The sequence below is a fragment of the Triturus cristatus genome, chromosome 2_2, assembly GCF_964204655.1.
Source record: "Triturus cristatus chromosome 2_2, aTriCri1.1, whole genome shotgun sequence".
NCBI lineage: Eukaryota > Metazoa > Chordata > Amphibia > Caudata > Salamandridae > Triturus > Triturus cristatus.
This window is the reverse complement of record NC_140582.1, coordinates 1,127,475,141-1,127,499,166: the sequence shown is the minus strand read 5'-3', so window position 1 is coordinate 1,127,499,166 and position 24,026 is coordinate 1,127,475,141. Positions and strand designations below refer to the sequence as shown.

The 24,026-nt window shown below is 43.1% G+C and overlaps 1 long non-coding RNA gene across 1 annotated transcript in view; it reads right to left on the bottom strand.

The window, feature by feature from the left end:
- Positions 1-19,309: 19,309 nt before the first annotated feature.
- LOC146863238 (uncharacterized) overlaps positions 19,310-24,026 on the bottom strand; it is a 176,080-nt gene continuing 171,363 nt past the window's right edge. Inside the window, exon 3 of the long non-coding RNA XR_014978575.1 lies at positions 19,310-19,333. This is a non-coding gene — a long non-coding RNA (uncharacterized LOC146863238). The remainder of the gene's footprint in view (positions 19,334-24,026) is intronic.

Sequence of the window (24,026 nt, the reverse complement as noted above, 5' to 3'; positions counted from 1 at the left end):
CAATGTTTAAAAGAAGCTTGGTGGATTGAAACACTACACACTGTTGATTTTGGTCTCAATCTGGATAGAGAATTTTACACCACTCTTTAGACTAGTACATAACAAACAACTGTATCTATTTCTGTATATCTGTCCTAAAATGTCATTCTCTTCTTATTTTCTCTTCCTGTTCTCATTTCTCCTGCTATTTTCTTCTTCATGTGAAAAATAACTTTTTACATTTATGATATTTTGATATTTTCTGCATACAAAGCTTAATGGAAGGAAAAACACTAAGCAAAATGTGTCTCCAATGAGTTATGGGTTTTAAGGACTAAGGGCTAGAGATTAATAACTTGGGGGCATGTTATCAAGAACGGCGTTAAAATTATTGCCGCTTTAGCAGCAGGAAACTGCCGCTTAAGCAGCGATAATGGACTTGATAATATGCCCTTGTGAATTCCAATAGAAGCCCATGTTTACACCAGAACATGGGCTTCTATTGGAATTCTCAAGGGCATTTTATCAAGCCCATTATCACCGCTTTAGCGGAAGTTTCCTGCCGCTAAAGCGGCGATAATTTTAACGCCGTTCTTGATAATATCCGCCTTGGTTGGGAGGAAGTGTTTTTACTTTGGTGTTTTTTGCATGAGTTTTGTACATTAAAATGTTTGTTGGGGAGTTGTGGTGAAACTATAATGTCACATGGCATATATCTTTATAGTTTTAAAATGTATTTTAATTGTAGCGAGGCAGTAGTCTGAATAAAATCAAACTTATGGACTAATTATTTCAGTTGAGCACTAATGTTAATTGGGTATAATTTTGTTAACAGCAGGTCAAGAAAGATTAAGAGTTGCCATGGACTCTGCAGCTCATAATGCGGTTAGTAAAAGGGTCTGGGCTACACATGTTGAGGAATGGAACATAAGGGTTGGAATCAGGCCCGTATGCATTATGCTACCGTAAATCTATTCATGGTTTTTGATGTTTTCAATTTTCGGTTGCTTGCTATTACTTCTCAAGATATTTGAAAAGTTATAACATGCAAGTTGAGTGTAGGTACAGAGCTTTAAGTGAGACGTTGGAATTTGAGTGGACTGAGAATGTGAAGCCTTAAAGTCATGAACAAAGTTCCCACTAAAATTAATAGGATTAGTTTAGCATAATGGGCTGGGCCACATGGTAAGGGAACTAGAACTAGGAGGTTCGAAACCAGGCTCAGATGAACAGTGTATATATATTAATATCATTTCTTTTGTTGGCATTCATTTATCAAAATAATTGGTTATATTACTTTTTTAAATATTAACAAATTTAGAATATGATTTGACCGCGGGGTGCAGAGTTTCAAGTTAAATCTATGAAAACTTTAGTGTGTATTCTATCTATTGACTTAGCCGGGCACCAGTCCAGAGGGTTGTACATGCGCCGGGTGATAAAGATTTTTTTCCATCAATTGATACAAGCACTAGCGCTACTTTCCATAACTTTAATGGTACTTTGCACTGCAAATAAAGTTTAAGTAAATCCCAAATAAACATTGTGTGACGGTTTGCATCACTGAAACAAAATGTCAGTAAATCTGGCCCTATGTCTGAAAGTAGAAAGCTTGACGGACCAATGAGAGGACTTCAGCCAGCACAAAATTTGGACTTTCTGAATCAGACCTTTTCCCACGAACAACTTTAGCAGGACTTCATGCAGTAGTTATTGGACTTCGGCAGGACTTTGCTGGTTCAGCCTGCAAACTTGGCCTGCTAGTGAATTTCAACTTTCATTTCAGAGACTAGGTTTGAAGGTAAACTTCTTGCCTGGGACAATCTGCTTTGTGGGTCTGTGCTCTGCTTCACTGCAGTCAGTCTGAAGTTGCGCATATGTCCCAGTCAACCATAACCTGGGAATTTGGATTCATGTTTGATTTTTTCTTGATATATTTTTTTCTCTAAAAAGATAAAACTTTCAATCTCCATTTCCCTTATTTGACTGAATCATTTTTAAATGTTAGTTGTGGGATTTTTACTATGTTGTGTTATAACTTTTCAATTCTTTTGGTACTTTTAAATAATTTACACTCTTTTCCTTAGAGTAAGACTGTCTGCTCAGTGATATAAGCACTAGACGTTGTGCTCATGATTATTTATTGAACTGTTGTGTTGGACTGAACAATAATTTGGGCTTATTACTTGGAAAGGGCTCACAACCTCCCCTACTAATAATTAATTTTCCTACGCTAATATCATTTGGCCTACTAATGTTGGTGTAATCTACACATTTTTCATATTAGTACTCCCAATTGCTTTTCATATATTCATTTATTAAAGTGCATTTTGTTTCAAATTCAAATGCATGCATAGCATTTAATATTGTTTAATATGTTTTTTACTACACTGTGATAAACCAGCTTGCACTAATATGTTGTTTAATATTTGTTTCAGCATGATCTGATAGCTCCGTTTGCCAGCATGTATTTGATGTTTTGGTAGTTCAATAACAGTTTTTTCAAACATTCAGCAATGTTTTACATTGTGTAATATGTGCGTCAAGTACTTCAGTAATCATTGAAAAATGTCACTCAAACCAGCGGTGTAACACAGCCCCGTGCTGCCCCTGTGGTGCAGATGGGCCACCAACCTTTCAGAGGGCCCATGGCGCTTTATGAGGCTCCCCATGTAGCCTAAGGCCAGTGAATATTCATAAGAAATGGGAGACTCAGGGGCTCCTTATCATATTTTGCAGGGGCCTCATCATTTCATGTTACTGCATTGATTCAGACAACTATCTTTAAAAGAAACATAAGTAGGTGAAAGTGGATTAAGGCTCATACATGGATTGCTGATTTTGATAACATTCGACAAGTTGAAAGGAGTATTTAAGCTGTATATAGACAAAGATAAGGCAGAAAGGAATCTTCGCTTCCAGGCAGTAAAGAGCTAAGAGACCACACAGGTGAAAGTTATAAACGACATTTACCTTTTTAAAGGCCAAAGGCAGTCACACTGAGTTGCCAGATGGTCCTTATCAGCTTGTCTGGGAACACCACAGCTGATGAACCCAGGAAGAGAGGGACAACAAATGTCTATATACAAAACAGTAACTCCGTTGTTCCACTAATGTATGAGGGTGAAAGGTAAGGCCACCTAAGAAACTCACACAGCTTCCTTTTGATGCTGAGTTAAGTTTAGTTAGAGGCAAGGAGAAGGGGTTGGAGAACAAATGCATGGACACTCTATATTATAGTTATAATGTTGCAAGTTTTCCTAATATTCTGACTGCTATTGTTGCACTGTTCTATTTGTTTTTTACAGTAACAACTGTGCACATTGTTTGCACTGGAATGGGATTTTAATTTTTATAAAACTCATACATGTATGTTCTTGGTGCATATTCTTGAATGTATCTATTCATGGCGAGAAGAGGTTTGGACCCTACTAATAACTAGGACTGATTGTTGCACACTTTTCTCATGTAATGAGTAGGGGCTTCATGTTGTACAATCCACATTGTCTCATATTGATATGTTATGTTGATATATTACCTAAATCTGTGCTGCCAGAGGGTCAAGCGATCCCAAACCTCAGGCTGTATTCTAAATATTTCAGTATTGTTACAATATGGATAAAAATGCAGAATTTGAATGAAAATCAGTTTCTCTGCACCAATACCAACATTAACTCCGGGTGGTAAACTCCGCTCGTGAAGTTTGCGGAATTCAGGCACTCCGCGCTCCGTGGAGGAACACAGAATTCCTAAATTCCACCATTCGGGCACGTAGTGAAGTTTTTTTCCATTCGCTTGCTTGAATATTCTTCTGGTGCTCAACCGTGAGTGCCAAGTCTCTCGGGCCACTAGAGAGCATACGCAAGACTTCTCACATCGCTAGAGAGCTCCTGCAAGACTTCACAATCGCTCATGTGATTTCAGGCTGCAAGGGCACCAATCTAGCATTCTTAGAGCCAATTGTGATCGCAAAATGGAGTGGTCGAGCAGCTTTTCTGCTTGAGAATGCAGCTGAGAGACATTTGGAGTGGATTTTCTTCTCAAACTGGCCATTGGAATTGGGTTTTTTGATCGTGAAGCAATGGTTTTTTTACTTTTTTTTCAAACCGGAAGAAAGTACCCCATAGATTCCAACTTTCTGTTCCTGTCCAGCAGGCTCCTGCCTGTGCTTTGTCCTTCTCCTGGTCACTTTTCATTGGGATTTGGAGCTGGAAGGATCACTTTTCTTGTCTGCTGCATATGTACCATTGGATTTAAGACTTTGTTTTTGAGATATCACAAGTAAATTGAAAAACTGGTGTATAAGGGTGTTGTTTGTTTGACATTCACCTGGATTTTTTTGTACTTTTATTCGATTTTTTAAAATTGTATGTGGTGGTGGCCTGCAGTTTTAGTAGGGGGCCTAGTTTTTGTGTGCATGAAATGTATCTTATTTTGTAAATGAAAAATGTTTCACAATTCAGTACATTTTTTTCTTCTCCATGTTTTTTATACGTTCGCAATATTGATTGATTTAATTAATTCACTATGTGGCCTAGTTTGCCAATAAGCCTTCCAGCCAGTAGGCCCTGCGCTATTCATGGGTACATGAAACAACCTTTTCTGTGGTGTCTGCAGAATTGAAACATCATTTTCGCCGCGGGGGATGTATGACGTTACAACGCACACTTTTACAACGCATGCACTTACAACGCATTTTTTACAACGCATAATCCATTACAACGCACTACACTTACAACGCATGACACTACAACGCATTTTTAAAAACTACCTTTACAACGCATACCATTACAACGCATAATATTAAATTGCATTTAAGGTAAGTATTAGATAGTATAGGGGTAAAAACTACTTTTCTAACTCCAGGGGGTGCAACAGTAGGGTAAATGTTGGATAGTATAGGGGTAAAAATTACTATTCTAACTCCAGGGGGTGCAACAGTAGGGTAAGTGTTGGATAGTATAGGGGTAACAATTGCTATTCTAACTCCAGGGGGTGCAACAGTAGGGTAAGTGTTGGATAGTATAGGGGTAAAAATTGCTATTCTAACTCCAGGGGGGGCAACAGTAGGGTAAGTGTTGGATAGTATAGGGGTAAAAATTACTATTCTAACTCCAGGGGGTGCAACAGTAGGGTAAGTGTTGGATAGTATAGGGGTAAAAATTACTATTCTAACTCCAGGGGGTGCAACAGTAGGGTAAGTGTTGGATAGTATAGGGGTAAAAATTACTATTCTAACTCCAGGGGGTGCAACAGTAGGGTAAGTGTTGGATAGTATAGGGGTAAAAATTACTATTCTAACTCCAGGGGGTGCAACAGTAGGGTAAGTGTTGGATAGTATAGGGCTAAAAATTACTATTCTAACTCCAGGGGTGCAACAGTAGGGTAAGTGTTGGATAGTATAGGGGTAAAAATTACTATTCTAACTCCAGGGGGTGCAACAGTAGGGTAAGTGTTGGATAGTATAGAGGTAAAAATTACTATTCTAACTCCAGGGGGTGCAACAGTAGGGTAAGTGTTGGATAGTGTAGTGTAATATTAAGCGTTGTAATGGTAGGCGTTGTAATGGAATGCGTTGTAAAGGTAGTTTTTAAAAATGCGTTGTAGTGTCATGCGTTGTAAGTGTAGTGCGTTGTAATGGATTTTGCATTGTAAAAAATGCGTTGTAAGTGTAGTGCGTTGTAACAGTTGCGTTGTAAAGGTTGTTCCCCCACGGATGGCATTGGATTAAAATACAAATGTGGATTTGTTGTGGTTTTTTCCACACAAACAGTGTTTTGGTGGGGTAATTCATTTGGATAATGTGTGTTGTTGTGAACATTTTTAGTACTGTTAATTTCCTTTTTTTGGCATTGCTGAATTCTCTGTGTAACCATGACTCTTTTGTCTGGCCACTGTGTGTGTGACTGTGTGTGTGTGTGTGTTTGGTATAGGCCACCATTTGCCTTTGTTGTTCAAGAATCAGTATGCCGTGTGGCCAGGGGCCATTTTGTATAGTCAGTGTCCACCCTAGGCCTGCAAGTATTCTTTGTTTTCCATTCCTCTTTGTTGTTGTTGTGACCATGTGGGTGGCGGCATTTTGTGTAGCCAGCCACTGTGCTTTCCCCATAGGCCTTCATTTCTTCTTTGTTTGTGGCCATGCCCCCTTGCTGGTTGTTGTTGTTGTGACCATGTGGCTGGTGGCCATTTTGTGTAGCCAGCCAGTGTGCTTCCCCCCTAAGCCTGCATTTCTTCTTTGTTTGTTGCCATACCCCCTTGCTGGTTGTTGTTGTCTGAACATGTGGCTGATAGCCATTTTGTGTGCCAACCAGTGTGCTTTCCTCATAGGCCTGCATTTCTTCTTTGTTTGCGGCCATGCCGCCTTGCTGGTTGTTGTGACCATGTGGCCGGCATTGTGTGTAGCCAGCCAGTGTGCTTACCCCATAAACCTGCATTTCTTCTTTGTTTGTGGCCATGCCTTCTTGTTGGTTGTTGCTGTTTTCTGACCATGTGGCTGGTGGCTATTTTGTGTAGCCAGCCAGTGTGCTTGCGCCTTAGACCTCCATGTCTTCTCTTTGTTCCCCGTGCCTCCTTGCTTGATGTTTTACCATGTGACTGGTGGCCATTTTGCATAGGCATCAAGTGCGCTTTTGTCATAGGCTTGCATGTGTTTTTCTTCTAATATGTTGCAGCCATGCCTCCTTGCTTGCTGGTTCACCATGTGGTTGGTCGGTGGCCATTCTGTGTAGGCAGCCAGTGAGCTTTTGCCATAGACCTGCATGTCTTCTTTTTGTTCCCAATGCATTTTTGCTTTGTGTTGTTGTTGATGACCATGTGGCAATATCAGGCAGCCATTTTGTGTGTCCTGCCAGTGTAGCTCTTTGCCATATGCTTAATCTTTCAATTTTAGTTGTATTTTTTAATTTTTGTTTATTTTTTTAGATTATTTTTTTAACCATTTTCATAGCATCTGGCATTAATGAATCAACAATATATCTGCTATAGGTGCCCAAAAGCAATCATTGTGGAAGGATTATTCATTTGTCAAAGCATTTGTCAGCTGCACCTCCCTGCGTGCCACATCCCACGTCATGCATTGCACATAAAGTAAACAGTTACAACTGTATTGTTTTGTTGTTCCTTCCTGAGTGTACAGTCACCATGAAAGTTTCTGTTTGTGTAGTTTTCCATTTTGGGAATGAACACTATATACTATTGTTAATTATTTATGATAACATAAGTAACCACACTGAATGATAATGTTTGTTTGTACTACTACTTGAACTGCAACAATGATATATTTCACTGATGTTTTTCTTATTTTTTTGCTTTAAGGTTCACAAGAGAAGAAACATCACCCACAGTACTGCCAGACAGAAGGCCTCTTCACGGCGTGACGTGTGTCTGACTACGCAACACGGTCATCTCTTCAGCTTGTTGTGAAGCTAAGTGCAACAGACAACTGCCAGCTTCAAGATGGCCGCAAAGAAAGGTGCTGCCGAAAATGCTGGTGGGGAGCAGAAGAAGCTGATTTCCACCACTGGTGTGCCAACCGCAACCTCTTTCAGGAAAGTTGTGCCTGCCGCACCGGCCTCCGGCGAGCAAGCTGAGAGCAGCACCACCTCCCCAACCTAAGCCCAGGACCATGTTTGTCAGGGAGGCAGCCAGTGCAATCATGTCGATGCCGATGAGTAGCGATGTTGAATTGGATTTGTTCCTTTTGCAAAGTAGTACACAATCTTTTCAGGAAACACAGCAAAGTGGACAGCAGCCAGAGCCAGCAATGGATTTTTCTGATGTTGGAGCAGAACAGGAGGTTGAGCTTCCTTCAGAGCAATAAGTTGAACCTCCTCTTTAAAAATCATTGGCTCCCGCATCACCAGCAAGGAAAAGGGGGGGGGGGTCCTGCAGCATTATCTTCTCCAAGCAACACCACTTCTGATGATGATGAGAAGAGACCTGAACCAACCCTCAGGAGAAGCAGAGAGGCAATTGACAGCATGCCCACCTACCTACAGTTTGTCTTCAGGCATTGGCAGTGGGCCAGTAAAAAAGTAGTCCTCCCAAGTTTGGGACTTTATTACAGTTAGCAAAGAGGGGGAGCACATTGCAGTATGCACCATTTGCCACACAAATGTTTGTTGAGGTAAGCCTGGTACATATTATGGTACTGGAGGCCAATAGACCCATATGAAAAAACATCACACAATTAAGTGGGAGGAGCACCTTAAATAAATTGCTGAACATGGTCGTGGTGGTGGGGAGAGCCAGGGAACATCAGGCTACAAGTCCAATCATGGCAGAAGGTCATGATGAGGAAGAAGAGGGTGACATCTTCAAGCAAAGCAGCCCTGTCCCCAGCAGCGTATCAGCAGAATCACCCACCTCAGCGACTTCTCAATGGCACAAGAAGACTCAGAGAGAGATGATGGAGACATCATGGTATACAGTGACTGCACAACCACCACCACGCACATTGAGTCTACCACTAGCATCTACTTCTGAAAAGACGCCTGTGTCAGAGCCCCAAGAAAAGAAGAAAATCCAGGCTACTATTATGGGCATAGCCACCCAACCACACGTTTGTACAATTGGAAACTGGCAAAAATGTAAGCGCTGGACCTCCTCCCTTTTTCATTTGTGCAAGGAGTGGGATTTTTAGAATTTGTGGCAGCCATCTGCCCAAAATGTAAGGACCAAGTAGGACCTATTTTGCCAGAGTGGCATTTCCAGGGCTGCATAATGATATGCTGCAGTTGGTTGGACAAGCTTTCCAGCAAAGGACATGTGGGCCAGTTGTCAGGCAACTGATTACATGTACGTCAGTGCAAACGGGATTTCTTTTGCAGGGGTAAAGCAAAAGATGTCTTCAGGTCTTGGCCCTGAAGAAAGTTTTAAGAGTGTTCTTTGGCATGCAACAGTGGTCATGATCGTTATGGAGAAATCACATACAGCTGTAAACATCTTGGATGAATTTAACAGCAAGGTGTATGAATGGCTTTGACCCAGAGGTCTTAGAACTGGATTTGTTGCCACAGACAATGGCAGTACCATAGCCAAGGCCTTGTCAGATGGAGGCTATTTCAGGGTCCTGTGTTTGGTCCTTTGCATCAATCTGGTGGTGCAAGACTTCCTAAAAAAGGAAGACATAGTCAGCAACATACTGACCACCTGCAAAAGAATCTGAACCCACTTCAACCATTCTTTTAAAGCCCGGAAGCAGCTGCAGATTATTCAGCATAATAACAGAGCACCAGTTAAAGCCCTGATACTGGCGGTGCCAACACGTTGGAATTCCACCTTTTACATGCTGCAACGTCTGTTTGAGCAGTACAAACAGATCAATGACTATGTCATTGAATTGAATTGAATTGAATTGAAAAGGCTCTTATATAGCGCATGGCTACTCGGAAGCATCCCAGCGCTCAGGAAAGGTAACCCAGGGATAATGGAAAGCCCATTAGCTAATCTAAAAAAAGGCTCTACTTTCTCGGAAAGAGCCATGTTTTTAGCTTCTTCCGGAACACAAGTAGACTGGACTCTTGGCGAAAAGACAGAGGAAGAGAATTCCACAGTTTGGATACATTTAATGAAAAGAGACGGCCACCAGAACAGGATCTATTGATCCGAGGGATCACTGCAAGGTTCTGATCGTTGGAGCGAAGATTTAGAGAAGACTTATAGGGCATTACCATGTTTTTTAAAATGGGAGGGCCTTTCCCATGGAAAATTTTATGTGCCATACACAGTGACTTGAAATGGACCCGCTCTTTCACCGGAAGCCAGTGGAGAGTTTTTAATGCGGGTCTAGCTGATGTGCGATGGCTGGTGCCCGTTAGGAGCCTTGCCGCCGAGTTCTGGACGACCTGAAGTTGTTTAGTCGCGGAGGCCGGGGCTCCTAAATAGATGGCATTCCCATAATCTATCCTAGATAAAATCAATGATTGTATTAAGATTTTTCTAGCTTTTTCCGGCAATTGAGGGAGGATTTTACGCATGGATTTCAGAAGCCCAAAGCAGATAGCAGCTGTTTTTCTAGCCTGAGTTCTAAACGCTAGTTCTGCATCAAGCCAAAACCCAAGGCTTTTGATTTCCGATTTAGGGATGGGGCCAGGTCCCATACAAGAAGGCCAGAAAATCGCATTATCAAATCTAGCCTGTCGTCCCAACAACAGCAACTCTGTCTTTCCACCGTTCAGTCTGAGATGGGACTGATCCATCCAGCTTGCAACGGCTTCTAGACAGTTACACAGCGTCAACGGAGAATGTGCAATCTGATTCAGGGAGAACACCAACTGGGTGTCGTCGGCGTAACTCACCAACTGAACCCCAAAAGGAGCCACTATCTCCGCCAAGGGAGCCATATACACATTGAACAGTGTGCTAAGGGAAGACCCCTGCGGCACACCACACTGCAATGGAACCGGGCAGGAGCAATGATTATCCTCAAAGACCCTAAAGAATCTGTCCCCAAGGAAGGATTCCAGCCACTTGAGAGCCTTACTCGTGATTCCCATGTTACTGTGACGGGAGATAAGAATATGATGGTTAACCGTATCGAAGGCGGCGCTGAGGTCCAGGAGGATAATGGCCGCGCTGCCACCTGCGTCCAGAATCCTCCTGGCCTCCTCCACCACCCTCAACAGGGCTGTTTCCGTTCCCTGTCCTTTCCTAAACCCAGTTTGAGATGGATGGAGCAAATTATGTGATTCCAGAAAAGAGGCTAATTCTATGTTGACAAACTTCTCAGTCAATTTACTGATCCCCGGTAACAGGGAAATGGGGCGATAGTTGGAAAAGTCCCCTGGGTCCAAGCTGGGCTTCTTCAACAAGGCCCTGACCATCGCTACCTTCCACTCTCTAGGCACCACAGCTGACTCCATTGAGGCATTGACCACGTTCACCATAGATTTACTAATGGTAGGCAAAACTGCGTTTAAGATATTCATCGGGGCAGGATCGAGCGGAGAACCACTCTTTATGGCATTCAATAAAGGGGGCAAAAGATCCTCCCTAAGAGGAGAGAAAGAGGAGAGCCTAGGATGATCCAATTGATCCTGGGTGGAATATGAAGATTGAAGGTCAATTAGAGATATTGTAGGAAGCGTATCGATGATCTTTTGGATTTTTGTGCTGAAGAAGGTCGCCAGTTCTTCACATCGATTACCTGATTCATCTGGAACAGGCGGCGGATCAGGTACTTTCATCAGAGACTTTACTATTCTAAATATCTCCCTGGGGGCATTAGCGGAGGACTCAATTTTACTAGCGAAAAAAACAGATTTAGTGGTGATCCGAGCGGTCCTATATTTCTTTAGAGCCGCTCTGTATCTCCTTTTCTTTTCACCACTAAACTCTTTTCGCCATTGCCTCTCTTCCCTTTTACACTCTTGTTTAAGAGCTCTTAGCTCCAAATGAAACCAGGGATGTTTGGTGTGACCTTTCTTTAGTGTTGTCGGTTTTTTTGGCAGCAGGCTATCCAAGGACCGTTCTATCCACTGGTTAAAATCCTTATTGGCTCTATCCGCGTCCGAATGGGCTGAGGGTTCAGTCTTCTTCAAAGTGTTTGCCCATTTAGAGAGCTCAAGCTTGGACCAATGCCTAGCCAGCCCTCTATGAGAGATTGAGGTTGGGCTAGGCCGAGGCACCTTCCAACTAAAAGGAACTACCATGTGATCTGACCAGGGAACCGGGACAGGGACATCAATGGTGAGGCCGGGAATATTAGAAAAAATGGGGTTCAGGAGGTTGCCCTTCGAATGAGTGGGGTGTTGTACCCTTTGGCTTAGGTCATAACTCCACAGATCTTTTATTACTTCTGAGGCAACAAAATCCGACGATTTATTAAAATGGAGATTAAAATCCCCCAGCACCATGAAATTAGAAACAGTACTGGCTACATCCATTACTGTTTCAACCAATTTTTCCTGGAATTGCACCAAGGAACCCGGGGGGGGCGATAGATCAAAAATCCTGAAAAGGAGGTAGCTGGAGAAATTGAGATGGCAAAATGTACACTTTCACTATCCTAAATTGAAAGGTCGAAAAGGCGACACGCTATATGATCCTTATAAATGATGGCGACCCCTCCCCCCACCTTTACGGCTCTGTCCTTATGCTGAATCAAATACCCAGCGGGCAATGACTGGACGATATCAGGGTCCGAATTAGGTCCCATCCAAGTTTCCGTTAGAAACAATATATCCAGAGCCTTATCATGAAGTAAGAGGGAAATTTCGACAGCATGCTTTGGCAGTGAGCGACAGTTCACTAATGCCATTTTCAGGTCAGTTTCGAATGGACTTCTATTCTCATCACTCTCTGTCACGCCAAAAGAGCAATAATTACACGTAGATTGACCACGGGCTAAATCTAAAGAGTGGCAACAAACAGAGGATAAGACACCCTTTAATGATAAAAGACACTGGCGAGAATAGATAAGAGGCAACTTGCATACTGGGGCAGAGGGTCTAGGCCCTATGCCCGACCGTGCGCGAACGGGCGCAAACGGGCTTACCTCTGGCGCACCTCCGGCGCTCATACGGCGTTCCCACTGCGCGTATCCATGTGCTGTTTAAATAGGCTGCAGTCCTGGACGCCGGAGCGCTAGAGCGCTGACTAAAATGGCGCTCAAAAACGGCACGTCCTTCCCCCCAAGATGGCGGCAATGTCACACTCTACCGGCCAAGGACCCGCTCTAAAAGCGGTGAGTGCAACAATTATAGTGCAAGAATGCGCAATTGGGGAAACAACTCTAAGCACACGATGCCACAGGTTAAAAGCAGGGCAAAATACTAATGATATCCAAAAGAAATAGGAAAACGAGGAAATGATTTTAAAATACACCACAGCAAAAGCTATGCTTCTTTGTTCATTCAAAGAGAAGGAGATGCAGTTGGGAAAGCTATGACCATGGATGTGGACAAATGGGGCCTAGTCAAATACCTGACACAGATGCTACTCCCTTTTGATGTTTTCAAGGGAGAAGTTAGCAAGGAGGACAGTACGATGGGCCAAGATATCCCATTGCTGCTTCTACTGAAAGAACAGGTAAAGAAGGCATCTGAAAGGTTTGCCCCTGAAGGTGTGAATGAAAACACAGAAGCACATGCATTGGTTGAGAGCTTAGCCCTGCGCTTGGCTTCTAATATGAGGCTGCAACATGACATCGTCGAGTCCAAAGAGTACATATGTGCCACACTACTTGATCCACGGTACTAAAACTTTCTGCCCACTTACAACTTTTTTTCTGAAAGGGGAAGTTTTAAAACAAGAGGTGGATTGTAGAGCAAGGCGGAGACTGGAAGAAGAACGGCTGGAACTTTCAGGCCCACCCTGCAGTCTTGGGGTGCCGCCTTCAACTTCCAGAGAGGGCAGTCTTATCTCACAGCAGCCAACAACACCATCAACCAGAACAGCAAAAGAAGGACTGGACCCAACCTCTGCATTGTATTGGTTTCAATTGGCAGGGCTCAAGTCTACAGGCAGAGCAAATGGCAGCACAAATGACCATTCACAGGATGTTCCAGGAGCATCTGGATGATACAAAAGAGGTCTATGTGGATCAAAATCCATTGATGTATTGGTATGGGAAGAAACGCTGATAGCCAGAGCTCAGCAGGCTGGCAATAAAGTAGATGGCTTGTCTTGTTGCCAGTGTGCAGCTGGTGCAGTCCTCACAGTGAGAAGGACCAGTCTCTTGCCTCAGAATGTAGAGAGATTGACTATGATCAAAATGAACCGACATTTTATACCACACAATTACACCGTTCCTGAAACAGCTGCACGGGAGGAGGAAGAGGGTGATTGGTCTGAAATTGAATCAAATGTGTTAGCTAACCAACTTCTGGAAGAGCCACCTGAGTTTGAGGATGAACTCTACTTCCAAGACTAAGGGGCATATGTATGAATAAATCGTTTTGCGAGTCCTTAATATTGATTTTTAGCGAATCGCTATTAAGGACTCGGAAAATGGAATGTATGTAGGAATCGCAATAATAATTGCGATTCCTTAATATTCCTTAATTGCGAATCACAAATTGCGATTCGCAATTAAGGAATACCTTCCCATTCATTCCTATGGGCCTAGAGGTCCATAGGAATGAATGGGCAGACATTCGCAATTTGCGAGTACCCATTAGGTACTCGCAAGTTGCAAATGCAATTTCAAGGGTGCATGGGTTTCAAAAGGACACCCTATTGCACCCCTGAAATATGTATGTGTGCACATGTGGCGCACATACATGCCCTAAAGGCCTGTTTGTGCGCCACATGGCACTTTGAAAAATGCAAAAAAGTGCATTTTTCAAAGATATCGAAAATTACCACTAGGGCAAAATTGCACCACTTGGGTGCTTCCTACATTGCATTCAAGTAATCGCAATTTGTGATTCCTTAAATGCATTAGCAAAAAAGGGAATTGCAAATTTTGTGGTTCCCTATATTGCGAGGGCCTTTTAGGATGGTACATCCCAAAAGGCTTTTTCCCGGTCGCAAATGGGCCGATTCTGAGAATCAGCCCGTTTGCGAATGGGGAAAAGGCTTCATGCATATGCCTCTAAGTATGCCAGTGCCCCCATAGAACGTTTAAAATGTTCTTGTTGAACTTATTTTTTTCTTTGCAAAAAATATTTAAGGAAAATAGCTAGGGGAACATTATTATTTTTGTTTCAGATTTATGCTGCCCCATATTTGTTTTATGAGTCACATATATATTTCGAGATTGCAAGTGGACCAGTGTGCATTGAAGAAGCTTCCCCAATTCCTTCATGACATTAGGGAAAATGCCTGCTTTCCTCACATGCCTATTGCCTAATGCCTATCCCTTTTTGCATCACTTAGAACTAGAATGGCTGCCCCAAAAATCATTTATTATGTACAGGACTGCCTGCCAATACCAAATTCCGATATGTTGCCCACATCAAAGATGATTGAATACCCAGTACCTGAACTACCCGTACTTGCCTTGGATTGGATGAGGTAACTTCAACTATTGTAATGATGAGTGACTGACTGCGTGAGTGATGACGTAAGTTTCTTGATGATTTATGTGGTGGCAGAGAGTCAGGGAGGGTGTGTGTTGAACTGTAATATGAGAGATTGATTATTGGTTTGCATTGTTTAAGCTTGAGTGATGTGCGCCTATTTTATTTTCCCTGTAGGTGATGATCAGTCCTTTCACACTTAGCCAGATTTAATTAATTGCAGGGGTGTTCTCCTTTTTTTCTGGTTCTTCAGACACCAGAACAGTCAATTTAGTTATCAAACAAAAACCTATGCAAGATACGGCAATTCTGTACTTGTTCTTCAACAGCAGTGCACTGCACTCCACGTCTATCTAGATCGGGTCCTCGCGATTCATGATGATGATGATGACTGTTATGGTTCTGGTATGGGGTTACTCAGAGTCACTCAGGACTTGTGGGGTATCATGGAAGGACTACATCAGCAACACACAGCAAGAAGCAAGAGGTTATCAAGTATCAGCTTCAGTTCAAAGGTAAACCAAGAGTCTAAAGCCTAGTACTACTCAGCTACTTGCAATAGAGAGAGGTGTGTTTGTGAAATGCTGCTGTATGTGCATGTGCATGTGTTGAACTTGTGGTAAAAGTGAAACTCTGAGTGCCCCTCTTATTTGTTTTGCTCTCCTTCTGAGTCTTCTTATCTTGATACACTGCTCATGAAGCTTACCTTTCTTCTGTCTTTCTCCTTGACTCTTAAATACAGTTTCTCTTTTACAATCCGAAGGCCGTCTTCTAGTCTCCTTCATGAACGAACGGTTAAAGCTAGATGAGCTCAACAATACTCCTGCTTACCTACTGGACCAGTGCAGAGAGGCCACAAAGAGTGGACATTCTCGAGGAAAATGCAGATGCACCACCCAATTTTGAAATACAGTATAATTTTTCTTTTAACAATCATATCAACTAAGATAAGTGGGTGGATGGGTTCACTCCCTAACCTAGAAGACAGAACATTTGGATATATGGTATATTGGGTCTCGGCCTGGGGCTTAAAATTATACCATCAATGAGGTAGATGTGGTGAAAGCAACACCAACTTACTGTAGAATCTTTAAAGCAGTAGCTCACACCAGTCCATTACAATCCTGTGCATTAAAATTATGCATAGTTTTTTAGATATAGAATGAAGAACATCAGTTGTCAGCATCATCATCACTAACCGTAAACACCTAACCTAAGCTTGTCTACTACAGATTTGAGTCCATTTTTGATAACTTGTGGATTTCCCAAATAATACTGCTAGCTCCACATTAGCCAAAACTTACTAGTTTTGCTATTTTATCTATTTTAGCACAATCAGGCATTCTCATTGTGACATCATCACCACATACTGCTCAGGTGGTGTCAATTGTTTGTAAATCTTTGCTTACTATAGATAACCCACTTACTCAGTCTTTCTATTTCCATTTAGTTGCCTGCGATGGATAAACATCAATCAATCATTCAGAACAATCCTACAGTTGGATCTCACCTGGGTGGAACTAGAAGTGGGACCTCGCTTGTGATTTCTGCATGTATATTCAGGTAAAACAACTAGTATGTATGTAATTTAATTTAGTAAGAAATAAATTAATTGCTACTGTTTTTATCTAGGTAGTTCAGACCCTTGACACAATATAGCCTAGGTCATCTCATCATGGCAGCATTCCCCATAGGGGTCAAGATAGTTAGAGAAGTGTAAGCCTAGACTCTATAACTTAGTACTACGATATCTCTAGTCTTGAGTTACAAGCACATAAACAGGCTGTGTAGAACTACTTGAAGGCAGCAGTGCAAAGTAAAAGTAAAATAAACTACTTGAAGCATAAATTTAGATATAAAAAATATTGCCCCCTTTATTTATTTACAAAGCAACCTGCCCTCTCCAACCAAACAACATGCCCGCCCCTCTCCCAAACAAAACTGCCAAAGCCCCAAAACTCAAAATGTTCATTAAAGTCTCTGGAGTCCCACGCCCAACTCCCTCGCCACCCAGCTTCAACAACAACAAATTCCTCCCACCAAAACATAATATTAAAAAAAGGGTTAGAAGAGGGCATTATGATGTCAGTCCAGAGCTGGTCGATGCTCTGCTCCATCGAGATGAGAATGCAGAATGTGGAGCAGCAATGGCCTTTTGCCATTCTGGTGAGAGATGGCAGCAGTTGGCTGGCAGCAGCGCCAGCGATGGGATGGCCTGCAGGCTGCAAGCTGAGGGGGACGGGCTTCGCTGGGTCCCGGGAGATGAGCGTTGATCTCCTCTTCCAGGACCACCAGCTGCTGGTTTTTAAGTTGGATGCGCATCAACCTCTGCGGTCGCAAATGGTCTGCTCTCTCCTGCCTGTCGGGTGGTCCGGCTGGACCAGCAGGTACAGCTATATTGAGAAAAACCAAAAAGACAAATGGTAAATAAAGCTCTATGCAAGCAATGGTTTTAAATAACAGCGTGGCACAGTAGCAGTGCATTGCTTGTACCCTTGATGTGATGATTATGATTTGGAGAATCACAAGGCCAACTGTATGTTTTCTTTTACCCACATATGCTGCCAAACATAAAAAAGCAGAAAAGTAACAGGCAGATTGGCAGAGAATAACATCACCAGATTAAAAAACAGTGATTGGATTATTGTTTTCTTCTAAAGTCTTTTCAAGTAACTATAATAAACAGAGTCAGACACTTTAAGTTGAAAAATAAATGACTTCTCATTGATGGGTATGGCATTATGAACTATTATGGAGTAAAAGTTGTATGTGGTGGTGAAATAATAAAGCCATGCTCATTGCTAACCAGCGCCTCTGCTAGTTTTCTACTGGCTGCAGCTGTAGTTGACAATTATCTAATTCTAATGGCCGTGCTGTTCGCCAAATGCATTTCTCTTTCTACCCTGTCTCCAAAGAGGATGATGAATAATAGATAAGATGCTATGTCAGTCACACACCTCATGTATTAAATGCGGATATTAATATATTGTCCTGTCAGCCGTAAGTAGACGTTGAGGAAAATGAATGTAATGGACTGCACTATTGTTAAAGGAATGGATTGCATAGATTTTATTTGGCACATTTGTCACTGTGTATTCCATTTGCCAAACTTGATATCAAATCATGCACTTACTCCCACTTTGCTCTGTGGTCTTGCCTGCCACCACATTTTCCAACAAATTCATGTAATGGTCAAGAACCAAGGAAAGGAACATTATTTTCTCTACTGCAGGGGGGAGGATAGAGGGATTAGATAGGTAGGGTACAGCTTTTTTATATATATTAGAGGGATCACTTTTAATCGGTTATGGGAAACCATGATATATGTTCTCGAATCACTTCACATTGGTATCGCATGATTAAATGTGGCACATGCCAAGAATGGCCCACCCACCCTTTCACTTATATACAGTTTTCTTTCTTTTAAGTTGCCCTCTGTTCTTTCATGTCTCCCTCAAGCCATCAAAGCGCATTATTGTAAGAATTTGCTGCATTTGCAGATAGAAGAGTCCTTAATAACTCAACCACTGCTGTGGCTGGTAAAGCTTGGGGGGGGGGGGGTTAACCTCACAGTCATTTTTGATGATGACGATGAGCAATGCCCAGGCAATAGCTAGTGAGCATAGTAATAGCAAGAAATATGTGACTTACCAGTGCCCATCCCTGCTGCCGCTTCTCCCCCTGCAAGAACTGAGCTGTTGCGTCTCCTCCTGCAGCAGCATGGAGCTGACATCACCGATGTCCTGTGTGTCTAGAATATAAAACATTATACATAGTTTAGATACCAGATACGCAACCCCAAATACAACAGCAATGCAGCACTACAGCTCAGTTAGAACTTATCTTCCAAATATTACTCTGGGCATTTGATTGGTTGGTTCACAAAGTTAGACAAGCCAGGCATTAAATAATGCTCAATAAAAAACCTATGAGGTTGGGTGGCAAATTTAATGTGAGTGGGACCTCATACTTTTTTTCCCAGCCTTGCTGCACTGTCATTGGAAACTGGTGGTGTACTGTAACAATAAATGAACGGGTCTGCATCACACTACACTGGGGGGGTCCATGATGACCATGGCCACTGACTCGTGAACTGAACTGTGTTAGAGCTAGGCATAAGCAGGAAAAGGAAAGCCCTCTCAAGAAACTTACATGGTGATTTCTTTATTTAACATACTAGCTTACTTGGGCCTGCTATCTGAATCTTCACGAATCACAATCAATGGCACCAACTTTCCAATAGACAAAATATACCCCAAGATTATACGGTCTGTTCTACCCTAAGAAGTCCACTATTTACTGGGATCTGCAGATCCCTTGGCAGCGGCACTGGTGGTCGGCGTCGGCTGACCAGCTTGCCCCAGACCCTCTGGATCATCCCTCTTCTTCCCCTTGGGTGTTGATGAAAGAAATATAGAAGATAAATAAAAATAGATTAGTGATTCTGTTAATAATCTCCACAAAATGTTTTATAGAAAGCAAACGCAGTCGCTAAACCAGATCACCTATAGTACTACTAGTTACTTTCAACTCGAGTCTATTGACTGTTGCTAAATCCATATTCCAAATATCCTTTACAAAAACTGCATATCACATCTTTTATTTTGTTCTATTACCATTTCTCAGCATCCTTGATGAGCCAACTCACTCTTCTTATTTTTGCAGTGCATAGATGAATACTTCACATCATCACTGAGAATTCAATTAAATAAATAACCTGGAACTTTATGACCTACATAAACAAAATCACAGAGAGAATGCAATACTCAGTGATTCACAATAGTGAGAGAAGGAACAGTCTGCAATGGCTTCTTAATTAATCAGCCAAAGCGAGCACCTGATTATTGCGATTAGGTAGCAGCACCTGCCTAGCAGAAACTTGAAACTGGATCCCACAATAATAATAACATACCAGCGTAAACTTTACTAAACACATAACTTACCTCTGAGTGTGAGAAGCCTGCTATTCTGATTTGTTTTTAGCATTGTAGAACATAAACACAACAAATAATTAATACTCCTCTAGCCCCGGAATCTCGACACTTAGAAGGTTGAGCAGCTCCTGCTCCCTGTCGATAATGTCGGCCCACCGGGCCTCATCTGCTGGGTGGTGCACCGAACCTTGCTGTGGAGCCGCAAGCACTGGCACACCATCCCCCAATGCCGCTGCCGCTCCTGCAGGGAGTAGCCGCTAACGGGCCTGCCCCCTGCTGCCTGCATAGAGGGGAGGTGGCGCTGCATAAAAAAACAAGTGTGGCCACCTCCTCCTTTCCAAAAATCGCCCGGGGCTGCACACCTGGGCAGCGGCGCTGCCCACATGGAAGACGCCCCTCAGTCATGGTGCTGGGTGGGGAGATAAACTAAGACGGGAAAGGAAGAAAAAGTAAAGAAGAAAGAAATAGGGAAAGAAGTAGGGGAAATAAACTAAGTCAAAAAGTCACCAAAACACGCAGGAATGTAAACAAAAATGTAAAATACACAAACACAAAGACTCACACTATTGTAAAAAGTAAAAATTAGGGGTAGATAAGTAATAAAGGAGAAGGATAACAAAGATTAACAAGACATTAAAAATTAAGCCCAGAACTAAAACAGAGAGGAGAAAAACAAGATGGCCGTGCCCATGCATACTGCGTGGTGCTGTTCGCACGTGATTTAGAATGCATGCACATTTCAGGGCCACGTAGAGCCGCTCCTGCGTGATTTTGGAGCTCACGTATGCACTCCGTGTTCCCAATGCAATGCGAACGGGCGTTCCTGATAAACTCGGCCCGAACACAGCACCCTGCTTAGCACGACGGAAATCCGCATAGTGGGACTCTGCCTAATCAGCATATTATTGATCATTTGGAGCCCATTTTCTCTTCACACATTTCTCCGGCTTTGAGCAGGATAATATTCCAGTGGGCAAAAAATCAGTGTTGGGGTGTTTGTGTATTCCAGCATACCTTGCAATTTCTGATTAGGCTGGAAATATTATATTCCTCATATGGTCCAATGATTTCAATCTACAGAGCCCTTTTTCTACTGAAACCAAGAAAGGGGTCTTTAAGATCCCTCCTTGGAGATTAAGCCCTCTCTTTAAAAATGGTAGGAATTCCACACCTCCCGTGGAAGCCTGATTGTAAGAAAGTGAATTATTCATTGGGGTGGATGGAAGTCCACCACAAGTAGCAAAGTTACTAACCTGTTAAAATCAGTCAAAGGTTTCAGTCATTTACACCTAATGTAACCCCTGGTAACTATGGCAAAGAAGAGACAGGCGTAATTGAAAGTAAATGTATAAAGCATTTACAGGTACAAAAACTGGTAAAAAGTGAAAAAGACAATGCAGTAAAAATCTTAGTCCGTCTTAGAAAAAGAGAGTACAATCTATGAAGCAAAAGGACGCAAAAAAAACAAATCCAATAAGGGAATTCAGAGATCTGAATTTTAGAATTAAATTGGTTTTTATTGGAACAACACATAAATACAGTGCATCGTTTCTTACAACCCCCTGGGCCGGCAACGCCACGGGCAAAGGTAAGGAAATGGGGCTTGTGATTCAGGGGTCGACTGAGTAGACAATTAACACGGCATGTCGCCCACAACCCTTCTTGGGCCGGCCGTGTTTAACAAGGTAAAACAAGCAACAATCTTAGCAATTTGGGAAAGGAACAAGAGAGAGTCTATTGCACCACCAGCATCCATATGACAATGCAATAAGGACACGCCGTAGCTCACTAGAAGCGAGTAAGTCTGCTTTTAAGGAGCAAAAAGGGAAAAACAAACCAAATTTGCCCACCCCCACCCCCCCTCTCTCCTGTTGAGCCAAGATTGAACTCAGACATACATATATGGTCCCAAGTGAAGGCAGCTGGTCCCCAAGGGAATAAGTGAATATGTCAGAGGCCGCTCACACGACCCTCCCTTCTAACTTTCAGGGATCAGCTTAAGAAGCCGTAAATAGGCAAGGCATGTTAATTCCTGGAACTCCGAGGATAAGATTGAGATGAAGGGAGCCCAGGCCTTAGGGTATTCAAATTTGTCCCCAAGTGTAGCCATAGACAATCGCTCCATACCCAGGAGGGACCACAATTGGAGCAGCCTTTGAGAGTGGTCTGGTATCCTGTCGGTCCTCCAGCCCACTAGTAAAACCTGGTGCGCTGCATTCAAAGCCAAGGCAATCTGCTTGCCTCTGACTGAGCGTAAGGCGAAGGTCAGAGCATTGGGGAGCCCTAAGATACTGTAAGCGGGGAATCTGGGGATAGCAGTATCAAATGCCTTGTCAATTTCATCGAGGATTTTATCCCAATACCTCGTAAGCTTTGGGCAATTCCACAGCAAGTGAAGAAGGGTTCCCTAGACTCCCGCAGCCACACCAGCAGAGGCCATCATTCTGAGCGCTCCACTTAGATAATCGAGCCGGGGTATAGTACCAGTAGGATACAATTTAAAATGTGGTCTCTGTGTGGCCCATGGAGTGTGCAAAATGGTGTGACATGTAAAAACTATCCTCCCATTCTTTGTTGGAAAGGGTGCGACCCATTTCCGCCTCCCACCTCTTCTGACACTTGAGCTCCTTGTGTGAGGAAGGTGTAAAGTTCAGAAATGAGTTTGAGGTCATCCTTTTTCAGAACAAGCCACTTTTCAAATGGAAGCATCGTCTGCCAACCAGGGGATGTACAAGGGTACCAGGTCCAAGCCTGTAATGCCAAAGTCCTCCCGGAGCTCTGCAAAGGGAATATGTCCCCTCAGATCGAACAGTTGCCCTAAATGCTTATTCCCGCCCTCCACCCAACGCGTGCCTACGCCTTTGTCCACTTCAGGAGTGAAATCGGGGTTTGAAAAGATTGGATACATGGGAGAGGGAAAAGTAAGGTTTTCCCGCTTAGACACCCTTTCCCAGACTAGCATTGTGGGGCGGGTGACTGGCGGGTGACTGGCGAAGAGTAAAGTCCCCAGGAGCTTGCCGACCTAGGCAGCCAGACCTCCCTCCAGATATGCTGGCCAGCCACTGTCTGATACATGAATTCCCAGTGTTTCTCCGTCATAGAACGGTTCCATTATACAAGATAACGCAGCAGTGAGGCCTGGAAATAGCGGGTGAAGTTGGGCAAAGCCAAACCGCCCTCTTTCTTAGGACGCTGCAACAAATACTTCTGAAGTCTGGGCGAAACTGGGCCCCAAATAAAGGGTTCAATCTCCGATTGGATGCAGGAGAGCGCAGTTGACAGGAGTTGTAGGGAAAGGGTCTGGAACAGATACAAAGCCCGTGGTAGGACATTCATTTTTATCACGGCCAGTGTACCGAGCCATGACAGGGGCAGACGCCGCAATTGGGTGAGGTCTTTCTGGATGCGTGAGAGTAGAGAAGTATAGTTCATTTCTGCAGTCTTATCCAGACTGATGTGTAGGACCAGCCCTAAGTGTGTGATGCCCCCTGTCACCCAGTCAAAATCGAATTGGGCTTGTAAAACCTCCACAGTGGTGGGTCCTGCTGTGAGGTTCAGCACTTGTGACTTCTGTAAATTTATTTTAAACCCAGAGATCCAACTGAAGGCCTGCAGGTCTGCCACGATGGCTGCCAGAGAAGTTGAGGGATGTGCCAACGAAAAAATGACATCAACGGCGTAGAGGCTGATTAAATGGCGGTCAGCCCCTAATGGAACACCCAGCGCCTGCGGATTGTCCCGAAGCTGCTGGGCAAAGGGCACCATATATAAGGGGAAGAGCAGTGGGGAGAGAGCGCAGCCCTGTCTGGTCCCCCTCTCCACCGCAAAGTCTCCTGAGAGTACCCCGTTTGTGGTAAATAAAAATTCCTTTACCGGGACTGAATTTGATACAGAAACATTATAAAATAGTTCAGTAAAATGAGAGGCAGAATCCGTGATATTAGAGTTTCGGAATGGGCTTTATTCCAATGATCGATTATAATCGGATGCTCCAAGTTCCATCACCACGGGGGTTCAGGAAGTGAAGTACATACTTTATTGACAAGAAGTAACTTTTATAGTACATACATTATAATGAAGTGAATACAGTAGGCGTAACAATTGATAAGGAAATTGACGTTTTGTCTGCGTAACCGAAAATGGGTGTAAT